Source organism: Macrobrachium nipponense, chromosome 21 (assembly GCF_015104395.2).
Source record: "Macrobrachium nipponense isolate FS-2020 chromosome 21, ASM1510439v2, whole genome shotgun sequence".
Classification (NCBI taxonomy): domain Eukaryota; kingdom Metazoa; phylum Arthropoda; class Malacostraca; order Decapoda; family Palaemonidae; genus Macrobrachium; species Macrobrachium nipponense.
In genome coordinates, this window is record NC_087212.1 from 33614532 (window position 1) to 33639365 (window position 24834).

The following is a 24834-nucleotide window of genomic DNA, read 5'->3' on the forward strand; positions in this document are numbered from 1 at the left end:
TATACATTTATTCAAATCCATAGAACCAAAACGAGCGTAAAATTTTTCTTTTAAAGATGAACCCAAAAACCAATGTTAGACCTGAAAGACGACCAGACCATCGAGGAGGTCATCTGCGGCATTAATCACTTTCGGAGGACGAATTAATAAACACGGAAATGAGGCTCGGAAGCCCCCCGTAATTAAGTCATCAGGAGGACTAACCCATCACTTAGGAATGTTTAAAAATGGATACAGGAGACTCGAGTGGATTTGGGGTAAAGGTTATTCTGGCGTGGGAAGGAAGGGAGGGGAAGACCGAATGGTTGAGAGGCAGGGGAGAGGCTCCATGCATTATCATCATGTCTTCCTAGGGGAGGAGAGGCATATTCAATACCCATTAAGTAGATAAATACTGTCATTAAGTATACAGAAATATCTTTTTCTAATTATGCCTTTAAGTATACGCTGCAAAAAAAATTATATCTATGTATGATATTAGGTAGGTGTAAAAAAATATTTTGAAGTATGTCATTAAATACACAAAAATAAAATTGTTAAAGTGTCGTGAAGTAAACCAAATCATTTTGCTAAATGCTTCTAAATATGTCATTTAGTAAACAAAAATAATTTTGTTAATGAATATCATTAAATAAAAAAAACCAATTTGGTTCAATATGTCATTAACGAAGTGAATTGGGCTATCTTGCAATGATTAAAATATAAACAAAATGTAAAGACCAAAAATAAAAAATAAAAATACATAAACTTCAAAATGATACAAAACAAGCAATATATGGTATTCACGCATATTTACTTATCAATCGTACGACAAAAAATTAATTCTTCCCTGAAATTCAACATCCAGCCCTGTTCCTCTTGATGAATGCACATTTACGGGGCATCCATCACCATCAGGCGAAGCAGCAAGCGTCGCAAAGACCGTTTATGCATTAATTACCTTTCATGCATTAATTAAAATACCTTCCCTCTCCAAAATAATCAATCCGGTAAAGATAACACACATTCGTGAAGGGAAATACTTTAGAAGCCCCTTCTCCCTCGCCCTCAGACATTACCGTAATGAGAGCAAATTACCCGTGAGAGAATAAATGCCGTTATTATGGAGTCATTACGGAAAGGAGGCATTCAAGGAAAAGGGATCATGAGATTCGCATAAGGAGTAATATGCCAAGCCATCCAGTAAACGGCGCCAGAAAATATTTCAAAGTGAATTTAAGGTCATGACCACTGACAAATACAGAATGCAGATATAATAATTAGCCAGATGAGAGATAAAAAAAAAATTCGGAAAACGCAATGTCATACGGCGACGAAAAAAAGCACAATGATAAATTACATAATTCCACTTTCAAGATTCCAATTTGATTACCACGGTGCAAATATGTGACGTCAAGTTGAATGAAATCTAATTAGAGAATTAATCCCAAGAGAGAAGAGGCTGTAAAATTCGAGAATCGACACCATATCAGTTCACAAAAATCCTTACGAGAAGAATTCGACCAATTATTATGCATAATCAATTATATGTGAGGGAAAAGAGATACTGCATTACAATTCAATATGAAATATGCATAGGTACCATGGTCTCTAAAAGATAAAACGACATAAAATTTAATTTTCTGTTCTATAAATACGAATAAAAGAGAGGAGCTGACAGAGCGTTCAAATGCAAACCAATGAAAGTTCGAAAATACGAAATAAGAGATACATAAAGTTAAATTACGACGGAAGTCAATGTGAAGAAGAAAACAGAATAAGAGACAAGAGACAAATGACAGGAAATTAAAAACTCGAAAGTGACCCTAATATTCCCGCGACGAAAAGAGAACGAAGATAATATCAGTACAAAAGATGAGACACCCTCCGGCGGAAGCTGATATAAAGAATGACACATAACTCGTCTTTCTCTACAAATAGATAAAATATCAAAATCACACAAAGAAAAGAGAGAGCGAGATAGTGAGAATCTTTCTTCAGAACTAAATATAGCCACTGTCCAACTTGCCTGGTGATGTAGAACTGCGGCTGTTCAAGTTATCTTTAAAAATACCCATTTCATTCAACATAGAAAGATTTGATGGTGAAAACTCTTAAGCATTATGTTTTACTAACCCCATAAATTAAGATTTTCCAAATTCACTATCAAAACGCAGTGACCTAATGCAATAAATTTGCATCTTGCCAAGATATAATCTCCTCCTATTCTTAATCCTTTCTACACGTTCTTCTCTCTCTCTCTCTCTCTCTCTCTCTCTCTCTCTCTCTCTCTCTCTCTCATTTCCTCTCGAAACCACAAAATCAACTTTCCCCTTGTCCGACTGACTCCTAACTTTAGTGAAAAGGCTATTTTCGATTTTTTTCCTTTTCCAACCATTTCAAACCCAATATCAAATCTGTTCGTCCGTGAAGACGGCCCTCAATTTGGAACGCCGGGAGGACGTAAAGTGAGCGAAAATATGCGAGGCACTTTGGATAAAATCTGTTTTGCGAATTTTATCTGTTGGGTAATAAACACTTGGCCAGGCATAGACCAGCAAGAGAACGACTCGTTGATGATGGGGTATCGAGTGACTTCAGCATTCGGTACTTTTTTGGAATAATGAAAAAAAAAGAGGAAATTTTTCTCAGTGCACACAAAACTTAGTTAACGAACTGTAAGTTGATAGCAAAAAAAAAATAAAAAAATAAAAAAAAAAAAAAAAAATAAAAAAAAAACTTACTTCAACTGTTGGGGCAGTTACAAGCACCAGATTTCATTGCCAAAAATATTTCCTATTCTTCAGTTTTTATGTGGAGGCCCACGAGAACGGATAAAGAACCTGGAAGTCCACAGACACTGAGATCCTTTAACCCCAAAAGTGATGCAATGGACAGACCAGCCGCTTGAAAAAGAGAACGTTGTATTTACCAAGAGAAAAGGAAATAAGAAATTCATCTCAAAAGTTTGATTCAAGTAGAAAATACAAATCTATTTCACGTCTATTACAAAAAAAAAAAAAAAAAAAAAAATACTGGGAAGGGAAACTCTCAGTTATTATCCATATCAAGACATCACACTCATGAGATACATCAGTATAATTACTAAAAAGACTCAATTATGTAATGTTGTTCGCCTTCCCATCGATGATCTATGAATGGGTGACGCTCAAAGAGAGTGAGTGAGCGATACAGCCAAGACCATCAAACGCTGAACGTATCCAAACACAATGCACCCAGTATTCCAAAACCTTTCAGACGTTTACAAACAGATGGAAAACTCTCAGCCACAGATACAATAAAACAGCCTCGGCAACTAGGGAGCAACAATGATAACAAAGTTGGAAAGAAATCCATCGGATAGCTTTGATGAAACATCTGTCTAAACGAAGCCATTACGCCCACAAAGAGAAAACGTCTTTCATCTCGTGAGTAGGAACTATGCTGCTGGCCCCTTTTGGCCGGCAGGAGGAATACACCATCATTCTATTTTAGCAAGTATACAATACAAATACACAGGGGACAGCGCTTCGCTTATATAGGCACAATCTTGGTTGGTATAACCTTGACATTTTTCTTTGGACCAAATTTTACTTTTATATTATATATATATAATATATATATAATATATATATATATATATATATATATATATATATAATACAAATCTGATGATTCACTTTTCTACGAACACATTTTGCTAACATTCATACTTATATACATAACATATGTGTATGTGTAATATCCACAATGACCTCTTACCTTTTCAAATTCTCCACACTTTTTTAAATCCTTTCACCACGAAGAACTTTGAACCTAAATCAAGAACAAACTAAAAAAAAAATATAAATAAATAAATAAAAAGCCCACAGTGGAATTCGTACCTATTGTACTTGGGTTCGAAACTCATCATGGATGTTCCTCATTTGGGTTCGAGGCACGTTGTGATAAGCGTATCCAAAGTGTGGACGGTTCCACAAATTAAGGTCATTGTAGCTATTACGAATAGACACATTCATACATACATACTACATACATACATACATACATACATACATACGCGCGCGCGCGTGTGTGTGTGAGCGCGCGTGCAGAGAGAGAGAGAGAGAGAGAGAGAGAGAGAGAGAGAGAGGACATCAATTGGTAGCGGGATTTTAGCTGGGAGATAATAAAGTCTCGCATATCCGGTGAACAGCCATCGTGCACTATACGTACGTATGCCACACACACACACACACACTCTCTCTCTCCACGGCAGACGAGCACGTCATGCAACTGAGGCCAAACCCCGAGAGAGAGACGAGCAATTTTATTACAGACGTAGAAACTCCCACCGGTTAATTACAGACCAGAATATGAAAGGAAGGGGTGGTGGTCTGTACCGTGTGAAGTTTTACAGGAGGTACAGAAACTGTAGTCGTTGCGAAGACAATTCCTAAGTTAAAGAACTTTGACACTGAATTTGACGGAGACCAACTAACTGGATTTGAGGAACTGACTGACTCAATCTGACTGAGACTGACTGACTGAATTTGACGGAGACTGACTGAATATGATGGACTGGCTGACTGAACTTAATGAACTAACAGGCAGAATTGGACTGACTGACTGACTGATTTTAAGAAGACTGACTGAATTTGACATTTTGACTAACTGAATTTGATGGAGACTGACTGAATTTGACGGAGACTGACTAAATTTGATGGACTAACTGACTGAATCTGACAGACTGACTAACTGAATTTGACGGAGACTGACTGAATTTGGCAGACTGACTGACTGAATTTGACGGCGACTGACTAAATTTGATGGACTGACTGACTGAACTTAATGAACTGACTCACAGAATTTGCCGGACTGACAAGACTATTTCTGATGGACTGAATTTGATGGACTGACTGGCAGATTTTGTCAGACGGATTCACGGACAGAATTTGACGGACCGACTGACTGACTGTTTCAACCTACCTCACTGACTGATAGAATCTGACGGACTAACTGACTGATTTGGACGAAGACTGAATGACTCTGACGGACTGATAGACAGAATCTGACAGGCTGATTTATTGCCACATTCTGACGTCAAAGCAACAATGCAGCGACATGATACGGAAATCATTCTAGTTCAGGGAACGTGTTACATTAATCAGCGACAAACCGATTCTTAAATAAACAACTCAATAAAGTTCTTATGTTTAACTTGGTGAAGAATGTATAATTACGTTTCATTACGTTTCAAAATGACATTTCCGGAATGATGTTTATAACCATGCCTAACAAACAAGCACGCGCATAAATACACAAGCATATAATACATGCACAAATATAAATAAGTGAAATACATACATATATTCTATATATATATATATATATATATATATACAAAATATAAATTAAATGAAATATATAATATTATATATATATATATATATATATATAGAGAGAGAGAGAGAGAGAGAGAGAGAGAGAGAGAGAGAAATTCTCATGATTTCATAACATCCTCAAAAAAGAACCAACCACCGATATCCAGATTTCCTGATCTCGAGAGATTTAAAAAGATGGAATGAATTCTCATGACCTCACGAGAAATAAGATCGATTACTCTCACTTTTCGAAAGAAAGTGAGACGAAGAAGAAGAAAAAGAAGAAGAAGATGAAGAAGAAGCAATCAATACAGACAAAATACAATGGGTAATGTCAAGGACTATGGTCGGATCCGGGGAGGACATTGGAGAGTACCGGAGCTTCACGAACAGAACACTTGACCTAGTTTTATCTTAATAATAAAAAAAGGTATCGAGGGTCTACTTTCATCGGAGTTGATGACCCAGTGCGTGCCGGCGGGCGCGAGATTTCGTCTGTCTGTATGTCTGCATGTCGATATCCCCGGAAAATGTTCCACTTCAGTGAATGAAAGACTGGAGGTCTTCAGATTTGTTTCTTTGCTTCGTCGTGTCTTTGCAAGAAGCAATTCATTTTTTAACATTCAAGATATTAAACGTCAAAGTATTATCCTCGTGAATATTACTTGAATATCAGTATTACCGGAGACTGAATTATCGGCCTCGAAAAGCTGCAAATTAGTCTTTACCTTACATGACAATAAAACAAAAAAATAAATGTGATTAAACACACTGACGTTGAGGGATATGGATAACAAAAAGGGTAAGTTTCCTCTTAAGTTAACACATGATGGTCTCTACCTATGTACTGCCAAGTTTGACTGATATCTCTTCAACCATTTAAGTCACAACCACAAGCTGAAAGCCGTGTGACAAGCGGTTATACAAACAGATGGATAAACAGATGCAAAGCTTGAGTCTCCCCACACAATTTGGGGTGGTGGGCGACTGGAAATCATTTAAATTGCAAAGAATTGCAGCTAATACCTTGAGGATGATAGTTCTGCCATTAGAAACATATAAAAACTGGCATTTAAAAATGAAGAAATATAACAGTTTTTACAATAAAAGCCACTAGCGTTGGAGCACTAAAGGCACCTCAACAACTTGGGTTGGTTGTCGTCTAGAAATCAATTAAATTGTAAAGAATTACTGCTAATAAGATTATAGAGAAGGCTAGTAGTTCTGCAGTTTAGAAACAAATAAAAACTGATCTTTAAAAATCAAAACCACACCCGTTGGAGCATTAAAGGCACCTTAGCAACACTAAAGAGGGAAGGCTGATCCTACTTACAGGGGGAAGAGAAAATGGCTCGTGAAAAGACGTGAATAACGGGAACAAGAAACTCGAGAATATCATAAATTTCGATTTCTTTTCTTCCTCCTCATCAGGATAAGAATCGTCGTGACCAATGTTAGTATTGTCCATACAATTTTAACATCAAAATTAGTATGATAATCAATGATATTACCATTACAATTTTATGAATAATGCCATCCAATTACAAAATCAAGAGGCACACCCTACTCCCGTTGCAAATACGTGAATCTGTCCAACCCACAGCCTCCGTTAAAAAAATGACACAATATAAAGTTGAAAAGAGAAAAAACACCTTTAACATACAGTGACAAGTCGAGACAAATTGTCAGCATTCCAGGTAAAGAACCTTCCGTCACTCACGCTGGACGTTCCAATGGTTCTATTTCGGGAGCAATAGCCCAAACGCACCAATCCCACCCACCCACACAACACAGGGGGGGGGGGGGGGGGGGATCCAAACAAACCAACCCGTGAGCCTTAGTCCCTGATAGGGGACCAGCAGCCCATTGCTTCCCACCCAACAACATCAAGTCACACACACACCTGCGAAGAAGGGGATCCCATCCCATCTTATTCAATATACGTATATCACCCGCATCTCCACGAGGCTCCCAATTGCGTCCTTAACACAGGCATCTCGTCTAAAGTGACCAAATCCTACAGTCATGAGGCAAACCGACTTATCGAAGCTCCCATCTCACTCTCCTTTAGCATCTCATCCAATCCATCAAAACATAGAATCCTGAAGCACCCTATTTCATTCCATCTCCCCCTCACGCTCCCCCCCCCCCCCCCCCCCAAAAAAAAAAAAAAAAAAAAAAAAAAAAAAAAAAAAAAAGAAAAAAAAAAAAAAAAAAAACTCCCACCCAATCCATCAAACTCGAGTCTTGGAACATATCCCCATCTCATCCATCCCAAGCGACCTGATGCCGCCCCTCCCAAGCACCCTGCACAAAGTTGGCCGAAACCTTGGGAGATAAGTGAAAGATGGCCTTCTTCCTCACTTGCCACAGAAGCAAGCAGCTTGATAAGAACCAGCCAGCCTCCTCGTTCTCGTTCTCCTACCACCATCCCCCCTCCCCCTCCCCTTCCCTCACCTCTCCTCGGGAAATTACCAAAGAGGCAGTTTCCGGCGCAAGCAACTCTGGGCCAAGCGAAATTCATCGCGGCAAAATCCTTTCTTCAGACTCCGAGAGACACTAAACGTTTCGGCGTTTTCCTTTATCGTCTAAGTTTCCCGGAAGGGGCAGACAAGCAGATGATATTGCTAATGCATGCAATAGTAGCTGGGCTTCCGCAGATGTGCCTTTCACGAACGCTTATTTTAGTTTTAGGTGATGTTGGTATGAAATGTGAAATAAATCTAATCAAATTTCACTTCAGAACATTAGTTCGCATCCTTTGTCACTAAAATTATCAGGTTTATACTGGTTATGATCAATTACCAAGAAAAGACCTGTGGCTCAAAGGATTACTCTTACATATATAATGTCTGTGTGGGTATGAATCACTTATAAACATCACTCAGGATATATTTCTTTTAATCAGTTGGCATGTCGGGCCTTATTGTGGCACACTGTTGATCACACACACTTTACATCTGTTCCCAGTTCCATAATGTTGTCACTGGGGTGCTCTAAGGGGGGGGGGGGGAGGATACTAACTCCTTTGCTATGCCTCCCCCCGTCCCGGAGGTCAAGTACCTGAAATTCAATTCTGTCACATATCTACTTAGCACCAAACAAACACAATATTGCTTAAAATTCTTCATCAAGAGGCCAAATATATGGAGAAAATGTTAGATTCTGGCATTTACCAATTCACGTAGCCTACTGACCTTCATGAGCAGTCACCAATTCACGTAGCTTACTGACCTTCATGAGCAGTCACCAATTCACGTAGTCCACTGACTTTCACTAGCAGGCACCAGACGGTCACCAATTTACATGGTCTACACAGTAAACTTCCAAAAACAAGTAATAAATATTCTTTCTAGAATATAAGAAATCCTTTAACGTCATTCAGTTGCTTCCTTCTTCAAACAGGATACACATTCACAAAACGTCATCATCATTATTATCAGAAAAGCACAAAAAAAAAACCAGTAATACACACACACACACACACACACACACACATATATATATATATATATATATATATATATATATATATAGCAGTCCTGCAGGTTATACGATATCCCCTTTCCATTCTGTTCTTCAAATAAGAGTTCCCCGTTGGCAGAGTGGACTTCGCGCTCGGCTACCAATCCGAAGTTCGATTCTCGGCTCGGCCAACGCGGAACCAGAGGAATTTATTTCTGGTGATAGAAATTCGTTCCTCGATTTAATGTGGTTCGGATCCCACAATAAGCTGTAGGTCCCGTCGCTAGGTAACCAATTGTTTCCCAGCCACGTAAAAATATCTAATCCTTCGGGCCAGCCCTAGGAGAACTGTTAATCAGCTCAGTGGTCAGGTAAAACTAAGATATAATTTCTTCAAATAAGATACTAATATTGACTCAATAGAGTAAACAATATTTATTCATAAAACGCCATAATCAATATTATCAACGAAGCATACAAAATATTTAACAAATAACACAGACATTTCTTCCGTGCAATCGAGTTTCCTGTACAGCGTATAATCTATAATGCTGTATGAGCCGTGACCCATAAAACGTTTAGCTACCGCTAGCTGGTGGTCTGTCCTACAGAGTTGCCAGACGCAAGATCGTCGATAACTTTAACCTAAAACAAAATGAAAACTACCTTTTCTTTTTCAGAAAATTAAAAATCCCCTATTCTAAGTAATACATATCCTCTTGCCATTCATGGTCTCTCCTCTTCTAATAAGATAAATACTGATTGAATAAAGTAAACAACACGAAGAAAAGTGGCTGCAATCCTTTCCTCCCCCCCGCCCCCGCCCCAAAGAACTGCTGGAGGAGCCACCGCCTTGCCAGTTAATAAAAGGCACTTGGAGTGAAAGGCCTTAGTCAGCGATCTGCCACCAGCAGATGTCGCGCTCACATTTATCACGGAGGCTTAAGTGGAGAGAGAGAGAGAGAGAGAGAGAGAGAGAGAGAGAGAGAGAGAGAGAGAGGAGAATATCAGGCAAAAACAATAAAAAGATTGTACATGTAGATGGGGAAGATCAGATGTGATAGAGACGTTTAATTAAGACATAAAAGAAGACAGCAATGCCAGAAGAACAAGAATTAAAACTGGAGAGAGAGAGAGAGAGAGAGAGAGAGAGAGAGAGAGAGAGAGAGAGAGAGAGAGAGAGAGAGGATGCCCAGTCCTCCTTTTCCCACAAAATCCCTTTGCCAACAGAAATGAAAGGAGAGAAATAACCATCAATCTTTTCTTCTTCATTCGCTGGTCCTTCCTTTTCTTTGTGAGATCTGTACACAAACACTGGAGACTTGCTGAAGTAAGAAAAATAATCAACCAGTCTAAGCATATGAAAGAATAAAACTAACAAAATAGGTATCGCTAATTTCGGCTACTCCTCTGTTTTCTAACCAACTTCTTGTGAGAAAACTCATTTCCATAACAAAACCATTAACTAGTCAACCATATATTTGTTCAACGTCAATATGTAACTTAGAATCCATTAGTTATTTTCTTTGATTAAAAATTGTTAGGAAGTTAAAATTAAAATTATATACATCAAACCTTTAACATTTCCGCATTTCAATGCTTTTATACTCGACCATTATTAAAAGTAAGCATTTACTAAAGGATAATTTCACCTAGAAAGAGCGAAGCATATTTACTTGATTACGAAGAAGATTTACGTCTCCCTCACCACGATCCTCATCATTACAGTTGTTTGCTATCCTCTGGAACCAAACGAATGACATACAATTTCTTGTTATCACGTCTTACAAGTCATTACATTGTTATCACATGCAATCACTGCAAACAATCTCTTCATCATGCATTCCCTTTGCCTGCAGTGTTCTTCAACTACACGGGGACATCAATATATATATATATATATATATATATACTATATATATATATATATATTATATATATAGATAATATATATATATATATATATATATATATATATATATATATATATATATACCTAACGTCTGGATAAATCACAACCGAGGTGGTTGAAGTTATTCTGCTTTATTTATTCCAACACTACGTATTCTCATTTTCTTTGTCTACAATAACTGACATCTACTGTAACCCTCCAAAACAAAGAAGTAAATAATGGTAGTCTTCTATTACACTGAGAAGTTCGTCCAGACAAACTTCCTCTGGAACCTGGAAGCTAAGCAAGAGGAAAATGGAGAGGCGAGCCTTGGAGAAAAATAATCTGAACGCACTGAACCCTATAATGACGGTGTTTCACTTTAAAAAAAAAAAAAAAAAAAAAAGCAGCATACGTCGCTCCCGGAAAGAAAATAAGCAGGAGGGAAAAATACTTCAGGAAGGATAAATTAAGCTATTTATATGCAACAAGTCTGAGAATAAAAACACGCAGGAAAACACAGGCCTTACGAGGCTGTTTATAAAAACAAAGCGTTTTACTCTGGGATTGAAACCTGGGAAGGAGGGTTAAAAAATATAGTCTTGGTTGGATCGTGCGGTGGAAAAAAAATGGAATAAGAATTACGAGAAAACTCGAAGAGTAAGATGACTGAAAAAGAGAGGAGTAGAGAAACACGGAGATGAAGCGGCGTATAAAAAAGGTGCAGAGATGACGCAAGGAAACGATGACGAAGGCGGCGTAGAAGGGGGAGGTGGTGACGCAGACGAGGCGGTGGCTAGAAGGCGTGTGATAACAGGGAGGAGCCCCGCCGGAGATGGGTTTCTGTGAGAGAAGTTTCAGGAGGGAGGCGCCCTCTTTAATCACCTACAGGGCAAGGGCGGGGTTCAGCCCTCGCAGCCAAGCCACCCGTAGTGGGGGCTGATCTCATTCCAGACATAATCACATCACCGAAGGGGCATCGTGGTGGAGAAGGGTGTTGGGTGCTGCGGTGTGGGATTCATCCTAAAGTCCTGAAGCAGTTGGACCTACCAGACTACGTTCCTTTCCTTGATGGACCTTACCAGTAAAATGGGATCAAGTTAACCCAAGCAATGTTATATCACAGTCTCCTTGTCTTTATTAACTGCATATTTATCTATTAGCTCATTTACTCTTTTATTCCATGATTGCAAAATTTTATTCCTTGTTTGTTACATTACTGAAAAAAGAACATTATGAGGGTGTGACTAAAATACCAGGAAACTCGATTTACAAACATGCCAGTTACATCCACACCCTTCCCCCCCCCCCTCCCCCCCCCCCTCTCCTCCCCCACCCAGCCCTTCCACTCCAACGAATAAAAAGCATACACACAAGAAGGTTCTCATGCTAGCAAACAATATAATCAAATGATAAAAAGAGATAAGAATACTAGAACAAGAAACCATAGTGACCAAGCAATAACAGATACTAAGAGAGCATAGCACGCATGAATGGAGAGAGAGAGAGAGAGAGAGAGAGAGAGAGAGAGAGAGAGAGATACTCGGGTAAATGAACCCCGCTAGGCGTAAAGTTGCAACGCAATATCCTTGCAAAAAACGGCTATCAAATGGCAACAAGCAAAAGAAAATGGATGTCGCTGGCAATATGCACATCAATTAAATTGAGTATTGGAATATAAAATCGCAAAAAAACGAGAGAGAGACTCAGGAAAACTAATAAGGGGATTTTTATCATTACAAAAAGGTAAAGAAATAAAAATAATTAATTCATATGAGAGAGAGTGTTTCATCTTTACATAAAAATTAAAATAATAAAAAAATAAGTCAAATCATGAGAGAGAGAGAGAGAGAGAGAGAGAGAGAGAGAGAGAGAGAGAGACTCACAAACACCAAAAAGAGGATGTCTAACAACCTGACAAGAGAAAAAAAAAGTAAATAGAGAAATAAGAGAAAATGAGAGCAGAAAGCCACGACAGATATACTGAGGACGCAAAACGTCAATCAAAGCCTTTCGTGCGACTCGTTCGGCTCCAGCTCCCCTGTTCTCTGCTCTCTGGGGTTGCGTGAGGAAACTGCTGTATTCAGTATCCCTTCTGCCTTAATGGAATAAGCCACATAACAACCTGTCTTCCAACTGCAAATTTCTAGCTGGGGATATTCAGTCTCTCTCTCTCTCTCTCTCTCTCTCTCTCTCTCTCTCTCTCTCTATATATATATATATATATATATATATATATATATATATATATATTATATATATAATTACATCTTCAGATACTAATTCCATCACCTGAAACTTAGCATCATAGGAATCCAAGATTATCCAAAGCGAAAACATTACAGAAATACACATCAAATGCTGAAACCCGCACTAATCACACACACGACTCTAGAACACTCTAGAACGAACAAGAGTGCAAAACCTACGCACTCAGCATCTTTAAGCAGGGAGCCAGCCATCAGGAGCGGCGGAGGAGGGCCTGCTGACGCCAATGAAATGAATATTCAACAGGTCGGACACGCAAAAGCTTCTCTTACGTAGCCTCTGGAATCCTTAGCTGGACTAAAGGGACACGGCACAGACGTCTTTACCTTAAGCCGATTACAGCAGGGATATATGATGAGCACAAATTAGCGTATATTACCCCTACTTTCAAAAGTGGATCAAGACTAGAGGCAAGTAATTATAGGCCTGTGAGTCTAACATCACATATAATGAAAGTGTATGAAGGGTAATGAAGAAAAATATTATGAAAACATTTAATAAAAAATAATTTGTTTAATAAAGGACAACATGGTTTCGTACCCGGAAAAAGTACACAAACCCAACTGTTAGTCCACCGTGAAAACATATTCAAAAATATGAAAAGCGGAAATGAAACAGGATGGTGGTTATTTAGACTTTGCAAAAGCTTTTGATAAAGTAGACCATAATATATTAGCGAAGAAAATTAGAAAACACAATATCGTGGGATAAAGTAGGAAGATGGTTAAAAGAATTTTTACACAACAGAAAACAGATAGTTATTGCAAACGACGAGAAATCGGATGAAGCCAATGGTAATATCCGGTGTGCCGCAAGGTACGGTGTAGCTGCAATACTGTTTGTTATTATGATTGAAGACATAGACAATAATGTTAAGGATTCGGTAGTGAGTAGTTTCGCAGATGACACAAGAATAAGTAGAGAAATTACTTGTGATGAAGATAGGAACGCTCTACAAAGAGACCTTAACAAAGTATATGATTGGGCAGAGGTAAATAGGATGGTATTTAACTCTGATAAATTTGAATCAATAAATTTATGGAGACAGAGAAAGAAAGCTATATGCATATAAGGGACCTAATAATGAGACCATCAAACAAAATAAGAAGCAGTTAAAGACCTTGGTGTGATGATGAATAGGAACATGTTATGCAATGATCAAATAGCAACTCTGTTGGCAAAATGTAAAGCAAAAATGGGAATGTTGTTACGGCACTTCAAAACAAGAAAGCTAACACATGATTATGCTTTATAAAACTATGTTCTAGTCCACTTGAATATTGCAATATGATATGGTACCCACACTATCAAAAGGATATTGCACAAATATGAGGGAGTGTACAAAGGTCCTTTACAGCTAGAATAGAAGAAGTTAAAGACCTAGACTACTGGGAAAGACTACAATTCTTAAAATTATATAGTCTGGAAAGGAGGAAGAGAACGCTACATGATAATTCAGGCATGGAAACAGATAGAAGGAATAGCAGAAAATATCATGGAACTAAAAATATCAGAAAGAGCAAGCAGAGGTAGATTAATAGTGCCCAAAAATATACCAGGAAAAATAAGGAAAGCACACAGGACATTAATCCACTACGCACCAGCATCGATAATGCAGCGTCTATTCAATGCGTTGCCAGCTCATCTGAGGATATATCAGGAGTGAGCGTAGATGTGTTTAAGAATAAGCTCGACAAATATCTAAACTGCATCCCAGACCATCCAAGATTGGAAGATGCAAAATATACCGGAAGATGTACTAGCAACTCTCTGGTAGACATTAGAGGTGCCTCACACTGAGGGACCTGGGCAACCCGAACAAGATGTAAGGTCTGTAAGGTCTGTAAGGTCTCTCTCTCTCTCTCTCTCTCTTTATATATATATATATATAACATTTCAGATACAATTCCATCACCTGCAACTTAGCAGCATAAGAATCCAAGATTATCCAAAGCGAAAACATTACAGAAATACAGGTCAAGTGCTGAAACCCGCATTAATCACACACACGACTCTAGAACACTCTAGAACGAACAAGAGTGCAAAACCTACGCACTCAGCATCTTTAAGCAGGGAGCCAGCCATCAGGAGCGGCGGAGGAGGGCCTGCTGACGCCAATGAAATGAAATATTCAACAGGTCGGACACGCAAAAGCTTCTCTTACGTAGCCTCTGGAATCCTTAGCTGGACTAAAGGGACACGGCACAGACGTCTTTACCTTAAGCCGATTAACAGCAGGGCCACCAAACGCAGAGTCTATAGAGGACGCCTTTTGGACGTGTTTGGCAGAGGCTAAGTCTGCTGGGGGCAGTGGTGCCTTGTGCACATAGCAGAATGTTATGAAGGTGAAATGAATGACCCGTTTAACTTAAGGGCTACAGATTATTCTCCGCAAATTACAAATACGGGGACAAGTTCTGTTTCAGGATGGTGTTATAGACTTTAAGAGAAGCTCTGTTAAAACATTTGCTGAGCTATTTATATTTGTGAATTGTCTGGCAAAATCCGGGTTGAGAAGGGCAAAGCGTGAGCAGCCTAATTAATATTAGAATCGCTCTTCAAAGGAGAATATAATATATATATATATATATATTTGTGTATAATATATACATAAAAGCTTCATCAATTAAATAGCACGCTGGTATTGGTTTTTAAGGTCCATTGTCCGATCCCACACTAACGCCACCAAGCGACACTGATGTGAATAGGTAGGTACCAGCATCGGCCAGGAGTCATCCATAAAGACTTGCTGTGGATAGAAAACTACCCCTTCAACCACCTCAAAAAGGGGAAAAGATATATATATATATATATATATATATCTATATATATATAATATATTATATATATATATATATATATACCCACACACGAATGTCAAACACACGAATGTAAGCCCCAGTAAACTATCATGGGAATTACCGCAGTAAATTTCTGGATCCTGGCATTAATGAACGAGTTCCAGAAGGCTTAACAAAGACTTCCCAAGCTCTATTATTCAACGAAGGCACAAAGGACGTCGCAGAGTAATAAATGATGAAACCCTGAAGAATCATTTCGTCATAGAAACAAAAGAGAGGAAACGCACGATACTGATTGCCGAAGGAGAGAGAGAGAGAGAGAGAGAGGCATATGTTCCGGGTGAATATGCCTCCGGTTATCAACTAAAAAAATAAATAAAAAAATTAATAAAAGAAGGACGTTTTAAACGCTATAATCGTTCCTGGTCGTGGAGGATAAAACCATTAATATTCATAATGGAAACATATCTCTGCATTTACTTCCCCGTGGAACATCTTAATTCTCACGAAACATCTTGCTTGCCTTCTTAATTCTATCCTTATCATTTGCCTTATCTGTCTCTCTCATATTCTTCTTGACTACTTTATTAATCCCCCTACATACCTGTACATGATCTTCTCTGTCACGTATGGGACTTTAAATTTTTTTTTATTTTTTTATTTTTAAACCTTCATTGCACTTTTCATATTCTCATTCCACCACTTACTGATTCCCTTATTTCTACTGTCCATATAACCTCATTTCTTCTTTCCCACCGTTAATCATACATTAAGGGATCGGTCGGTTACCTGATGCGCCATTCTCACTGCCTTCTATCAAAGCTTTGCATCATCCTCTACCAACATCAAGCATGGTTTATTATCATCAACCACTGTTATTGGAGGTGGGCCTCGCCTCTTGACTAAAGAGTCCACCTGCAAGGCAGCAGTTTCCAGTTATTGTAAAGCAGTAATTGTCCTTTTAGTCGCCTTTTACGACACGCAGGACCTACGGTGGTAGTATTCTTACACAATTAGCACATTATCAACCCAATAACCCCACTATGAAATGTTAAGACTTCCCATTTTCTCCTGATAAGTTCTTCCAACTTCCTTCATATCAAACTCTCGCTTCTATGAAGAGACATAGCTTCACCTCTTCATCCCTAACATGAACATACACAAACATATGAAAATATACATCAGTCCTCTTTAAGATGTCCTGATTTAGAGTAAAACCTGTAAGAATTCATACCCTGTGTTTTATTTTCCCTTATGTATTGTATGTATGTGTGTATGTATGTGTATATATATATATATATATATATATATATATATATATCTATATCACACATACATATACATATATAATATATATACATATATATATATATATATATATATATATATATATATATATACATACACGTGTGTGTTGTGATGCATAAATATTACCTAATACGTTAGCGTGCAAATGATAAAAAGCGAATAGTATATAGACACCCAAGCACAAACACAGAAGCATAAATACTACATGACGACACAAGCAAACAACCCCGAGGGGCTTAAAACTCCATTTATAAATATAAGCGTCGTCATTCATTGATCGCGCCCCGTCAGGCGCTGACCGACATTTGCCAATACGGCCACCGTTTGCCTTTGCCCCGTCTGCTTTCAAATTAAAAGCCCTGATTACCGCAGCGTTCAGTGGGTCATTAGCAATTCCTAAAAGCTCCTATCTCTGCTATCATCTGATCCTACCGAGTAGAGGGATGCAACGAACAGCTGCTTTCAACAACGAGGACTTCTAAGCGTTGGTGGTACACGACAAGGTGGCTACGCGAGACCAACTCATTTCATTGGATTTTTTATGAAAAAAAGTTAAAGGATTATTAAAGATTATTGAGAGAGAGAGAGAGAGAGAGATATTATTAGCCTATACAGATTCAAAATCAGCCCAAACCTGTTATTTCACTACACAGGCAATCTACGATTAAAATGAAATTACATCAATTACGAAAACACAACAGCATGTTTCAGAGCAACACAAAAGAAAGTTCAGCCCATCCTAACCCACATTTCCAAGATAAATGATACACCTTTGTTAATGTCTCAGATATGGCTTTCAACACACAAACAGAGATCTTTCACAAAGAAAACTGAATAAATTTAATGGCACGAACTACGACTCCCATTACGAATAACAAAGAACGCACACGCTCAGGAAGGCTGGCCATTTTTTCGTCCTTTCGTGTCATGGCGACGTTAATCACGTGCGCTCATGTTCCTGCGTCAAGTTGAGAGAGGAATGTGTCATTAATGACGGAATAGAATATAGAGGTGGGGTATTCACACGAGGAATGGAGGTGTAATGGACTTTTTTGGCTTGGGACTCATACTGAATGGACTACCTCACCAGATAGACTTGAATTTTGTGAAGGCCTCTACCACAAGTAATTTTTTTTTTAACTGAATTTTTTGTAATGGACCTCTACCACAAGATAGATTTTTTTTTTTATTGAATTTTTGTGAATGGCCTCCTACAGATACCTTTTTTTTAACTAATTTTTGTTATGGAACCTTTTTTTAACACAATAATTTTTTAAAATTGAATTTTTGTGAATGGACCTCTACCACAAGATAAATTTTTTTAATTGAATTTTTGTGAATGGACCTCTACCACAAGATAATTTTTTTTTAAAATTGAATTTTTGTGAATGGACCTCTACCACAAGATAAATTTTTTTTTTTAAATTGAATTTTTGTGAATAGACCTCTATCACAAAGATACAAAAAAATCTTTTCTTCGACGTTGATTTTTTATGAAAAGACCTCTACCTCTTTTATTCTGATATATCAGGGAAATTTTTTGACTTAAAAAAAGGCGTCCATACAGAAGTGTTAAATAAATATATACATCAAATCGTGAATTAGAATCATAATTGACACAACCTAACAGCACTTTGAATAACGTTTGTTACAGTTTTTAGAGAGATAAAAGATGAAACCTTATTGGTGGTTTGTTTGTATGGCGCTTTTACGTTGCATGGAACCGGTGGTTTTTCAGCAACGGAACCAACGGCTTTACGTGACTTCCGAACCACGTCGAGAGTGAACTTCTATCACCAGAAATACACACCTCTAATCCCTTAGTGGAATGCCCGAGAATCGAACTCGCGGCCACCGAGGTGGCAGGCCAAGACCATACCGATCACGTCACTGAGGCGCTCCTTATTGGTGGGAACGCGTGGCTATACGCATGTACGCAGCCATCTTATCACGTTGCAGGAATAACCGATAAGAAAGACTGGGACAAAGAGATGAGGCTACAGTCAGCTTACACCTAAGTTTCATTTAAAAATAAAAAATAAAGTAAAATATTTTTTTTTTTTAAATAAACAACTAAACCGACATACCAACTGAATTAGATCACACTGATTCTCTATATAAAAAAACGGCAGGAAAAAATTAGCGGAAGAGGACAAACTGTACGAATGAAAAACATTAATGGAAAATTCTTCTTTGGGAGGTGAGCTGGCGATTATAAAAAGTGTCTGCGCTTGATTACGTGCAATTGTCCACCCGTCGCCCAGCTACACGTGTACGCAAGCATACGCACACATAACACATACACAGAAAAACCCTCTGCTCGCTTACATGCTGACACTATAGTATGATTCATGGCACCCAGGCAAAATATGAAAGACCACGCATACATTCTCTTCATAATTACAGCCATCAATAAACACGAGTGCACTAAGCAAAACAAGTGTGCCCACATAGTTACCGGTTTAAAGTCCTACTCAGTTGCTTGGAGAATCACCAGTTTACAACTGTGAGTGACTGTGCTTGATGTCATTCGTGGCAGTCACACCTTATTGATGAAGTTACAATTTTAACAGTGCTTGTCTGCTCGCACGCAAATAACACACGAGCACCCGTCAGCTAGTATCGCCGTTTTTGTCACAAAGGAACATCCGCGCTTTTACAAGATTTGCAAACTTCACTGGATTCTCGAATATAAGACCTTAAATAACGAAAATTCGCTACGATCGAGAAGTATGTCCGGTTACAGCAAAGGTACGCCTACACATTACCTGCGTGTACCTTACGCAGACAAAAATATGCGCACTCAATGCTTCGTGTACGTTATGCACAACCATTTAACATTTTACATTAATTTAACTTTGGCGTAGATATGTATTTTCAAGGTCATTAACTGCACAAGAAGTTTGTTCCTTTTTTAAATATCGACCAAGGATCTCAAATACAACCGCTATTCATTTTCAATTACGCAATCTAAGAGTTCGTTGAGCACTTCTAAAGCCATTCACTGTATATTCTAAGAATAGTCACTATAATATGCCTGAGAATCTTTCAGTCGCTAAGTATACTTCAATGACACATTCCCAAGCATAGTAAAAGTACATTATCAAGTTCGTTCGCAATGATTTTTGTTACTCACTTTCTATTCATTATTCAGTCATAAATTGATGATATACTCCAAAAGCAAAATCAGTGAACATTTTCAAACAGCCTCATCAAAGTATACATTCTCAAGTCTATTCACCAGACACTCTTTGCACCTCAGGCAGGACCAAGGTTCACCAACAGGATGCGCCGGAACCCGGTCACTGTGGGACGATGATGAGCTGTCTCTCGCGTGATGACCCATGACGTCATCGACTGGTGCCTTGTCAATCCATCACTTTTCATCATCAGAGGCCGACGATGACCGGAGCGACCTGGTCGTCGTCTGTCGTCACGAAACGGACTCATCCTGACTCATCTGTACTGTCACGAGAGAGAGAAAGACAGAGAAAAAAAAGACAAAAACGAAACGACAGCAAAGGCCAAATCTCTTTGTCCGCAGATTCATGATTTGTCACATGAATCATTTTCAAAAAGAGCGTACGAGTTCGACGTAGCTGAGCACACGGTCGACTTCATTTTTCGAAAGCAGTGTTATTTTCAATTACACTTGCCGTTCCGTAGCATCGTCCCTTCCGAAATAGACATTTTGAACTTGGGAGAAGCATGATAACTTTTCGTCGCATAAGGTAGAACTGTATTTTTCTCCGAATAATTTCTAACGAATCAATAAATGCCTAAAACTTTGAATACTTTCAGGTAACCACTTCGCCAGGCAATATCAATCAAACGACAAGACACATACGCAACAAACATGGTCGACCACCCACCAACGACTGCTATAAACAACTTAGTTTAACGAATGCGTCCACCCATGATAAAAGTCTTATCTACCTGAATTCGGTTTTATCTTGTCACCCGCGATAAGGGTTCAGCGATAACGATTTCGGTGTCAATGTGAATCACACGCATGATGAAAGGTAACTACACATCTTTTCATTATATACCTACACACACACACACACACATATATATATATATATATATATATATATATATATATATATATATATATATATATATATATATAGTGGGAAAAATAAAATAGGCAAATTACACGTACATCTATAAAAATGAAAATGATATAATTACACACACACACACACACACACACACACACATATATATTATATATATATATATATATATATATATATATAGTGGAAAAAATAAAATAGGCAAATTACACGTACATCTATAAAAATGAAAATATATACTTAACACACACACACACACACACACACACACATATATATATATATATATATATATATATATATATTATATATATATATAGATGTATGTGTGTGTGTGTGTGTGTGTGTAAAGACAACCGTGGACAAGAGGATGAATTCTTTGCGAAGCAAGAGTGAAGCGAGAAGTGTGGAATGGGTGACAAAAACGCATCGACATGGAAACCACGTGGTTCAGAGGGCGAACCAAGGCAAAAATAAGGACCTAAGCTTCGTAAACTGGTTTGGTCACGTGGAGAGAATGTGGATGATAGGTTGGTGAAGTGTATAATAATCCATGAGATTTAGAGTGAACACGTGCTAAAGACTAATTAAGAGGTGTGTGTGTGTGTGTGTGTGTTTTCGTCAAAGATTAATGGCCGAGCTCTGGGCACTTGGTTACAAGCTGTGGTTCGTTTCCGGGTTGTCCACCAGTCGACCCACGAGTGAATGGGTATTAGCGTCAGCAGGGGTTAAGAAAAGGTAATGGGGCAGGCAACCTCATCCCTGCTGGGAAATAAGACGTATATATAGTATGCATATGTATGTATATATACATATACAGTATATATATATATATATATATATATATATATATATATATATATATGTATGTTGTGTGTGTGTGTGTGTGTGTGTGTGTGTGTTTGTACCACGCAGGGTGCTTGTGTCTAGAGAAAAAAGTAAACTCATTTACCTTACACGCTTCCAATTTCAGCTTACCTGCAAAGAAAAAGTAAAACGCATGAATAACAGAAAAACATTCAAGAGTATTTGTTCTTTTGCAGTATTTAAGTGTATTGTTCTTTGGCAATGTTTATCTCCAATCAAACATTCCTCTCATACCAAATCCCAAACATCAAACATTTTCCCTTCACTGTGACAAAATAGAAATCGAGCACTGAAATACCTAGACTTCAGTTAGCAATTTCCAAAGTATTTTTGCATTAGCAAAAACACAAACGCTGGAGCAAAGACACGCCAGAACAAATATAAACAAATATACTGAATTCTAAATACCAAATAAAAAATATAGCAGAGATAAAAAAAAAAAAAAAAAAAAAAAACCATATGACACAACTCACAGCAAAATGCAGGAGGTTATACAATGCAGCAGCAGCAGCACTGATAATCCGGCGGAATGGCTATGAAATTCTACGGGAATGCACAGCCCAAAATAGAATGCAAATGAATATTCTGCCGGTACTAAAAGGATGCCAGAATAAATGCACACACGCATTTCTAAATCATTTACGAGGTTTAAACGCTCTCGTACACCAGCTGCATTCGCACATTTCTCCCATTTTTAAACGCTGCATCAAGGGCTCTCGCTCAAACCGAAAATTTAGCAGCAGTTAGGATGTAAAAATGGCTCATCATTAGGGGAAGAACGTTCTTAATGGAATAGTAAATTAAAAAGTTAAAATACAGCTAAAAAATAATGTAAAATAAAAACATTATTTATAAGATTTGATATATACACAATCCTTTTCATTTTTGGCTTTCGCCTTGTGAAACTTTGAATTTAAATTTTCTGCATTAACATTATTTCCCGATGAAGCCTGTGTCTCGATACAGTACCACCCACAGTCTAATGATTCGCCGGAAAAAAAAGGTGAACATGACAATGACAGCATCTGTGTATAACTTCTTACGCCACTCCATTTCAAGAATGCTTCTCTACTCACTTTACAAGCACACGCACACACACACATATAGTGCTTGTACTCACCAAGAACTCGTCTAATTGTAATCAGTCACCTGGATTTACCACTGGCATTCTCCCTTTTACCATTATCAATTGTCATTACTATCTTTCTCCCCACGTACTAATATAAACATAATTTTTTGTTGAAAACAAAAATCCTTACTCGTGAATAAATAGTTCGTACTTGAAAAGGCGATAGGATAGAACCCAGTGTTATATCTTGATACTAAGTTGTCAAAGATACTGTCCCCGAGGACGAGAGAGAGAGAGAGAGAGAGAGAGAGAGAGAGAGAGAGAGAGAGAGAGAAATGCGCAAGAGGAAAAAGAGCATCAGTGGTATTCGAACACTGTACGTACAGCACCGTAGGCGTTCGTCTTGCTTGTTCTCACACACTAATCTTTCTGAACGATCTCTCTCTCTCTCTCTCTCTCTCTCTCTCTCTCTCTCTCTCTCTCCGTGTGTGTGTGGAAATGAATATCATGAAGCTGCCATTAAAGGACATGACAGTTATATGAGCTCCCATCTTACACCAGCTGACAGCTAGATAAAGTGGCGGCATCTCTCTCTCTCTCTCTCTCTCTCTCTCTCTCTCTCTCTCTCTCTCTCTCTCTCTCTCTCTCAAGTAATCATTCATGCCTTCTTTTCGTATTTAAGTGAAAGCGAAATCGAACCTAACCTGTAGGCAAATTCATAGATCGTCAAGTGCATGGTATCATTAAAAAGCCATTTGTTTCATTATGTCGCTTTATTTCTCAACTGCAAAGATTCGAGTGCACTTCCCCGACCTTGGTCCTTCCTATATCCTCCTTCTTCACTTTACTGCTCTTGTTTCCGTAGTCAGTTTCTTCATTACTTTTTGTCCTTAGGATCACAACTACATCCCCCCAACCTTCAAGACAACCCCCTTTCCCCCTTCTCTCGCCATCCAGCCATCCCACCATTCCATTCGCTTTCCACTTCGGTTCTCTTCGTTTCCTTTTCATTCTCATTTTTTTTTTCCTCTAGGGGTGGAGGAAGAAAAGGGATGTAGAGAAACCGGTAGTTAGCGAGGGTTGTTAGTCTTGGCAGTTAAGGCAGGTAATTGCTTTCACGTAACGGCCATTAAACCTACAACTACTCCCTGCAGACAGACGGTCGCTGGAGCCTGTCTGTCTTTCGCTGCATCATCCCTCCTCCCCCCTCGGAGTGTCGAAAACGACTGACGGATTTCTCACGGCACGAGTGAATCAAATTCTCTCTCCGCCTTTCGATACAAAATCACGAATCCGGGGGAAAATAGGGAAAGTAGCACTTTCACATAAGGAATGTATAGTGCTGTCTCAGATTACTTTTTTTTTTAAATGCTTTCACCTTTCACTATTCATATAAACTGCTTGGATCCGAATTTCCTTTCATACTATAACTGGTTCACTTAAGGTAGATTCTTGGGTGATCCCTATGCCTACGAGACGTTAGTTTGGCGGCCGCTGATTGGCTGGGAGCTGCCTACCTCCCAGTACCAGCCAATCAGCGGCCACCAAACAAACGTCTCGTAAGAATAAGGCTCATCCGAGAATCTACCTTAAGTGAATCAGTTATAGACGGGACAACAGCCACGCCACAAGCCTGGCTGCACTGTGCAACATTATTTACAAGAATGACTATTACTCACAAATAAAATTTTTGGACATTTTCAAAAGATAACCTGTCACACAGTACAAAAGACTATATATATGT

General features: G+C 38.4%; 1 protein-coding gene across 6 annotated transcripts in view; it reads right to left on the reverse strand.

Annotated features, from left to right (window-relative positions):
- The window catches only part of LOC135197906 (fasciclin-2-like), a 257105-nt gene that overhangs the window by 206894 nt on the left and 25377 nt on the right, over positions 1 to 24834 (reverse strand). The window contains exon 1 of one of the 6 annotated variants that reach the window (XM_064225133.1): positions 19534 to 20946. The exons of the other annotated variants lie outside the window; for them this stretch is intronic. The gene's annotated coding sequence lies outside the window, so the exon portion shown is untranslated. Of the gene's footprint in view, positions 1 to 19533; positions 20947 to 24834 lie in introns of those variants that run through there. 6 annotated transcript variants of the gene reach the window in all.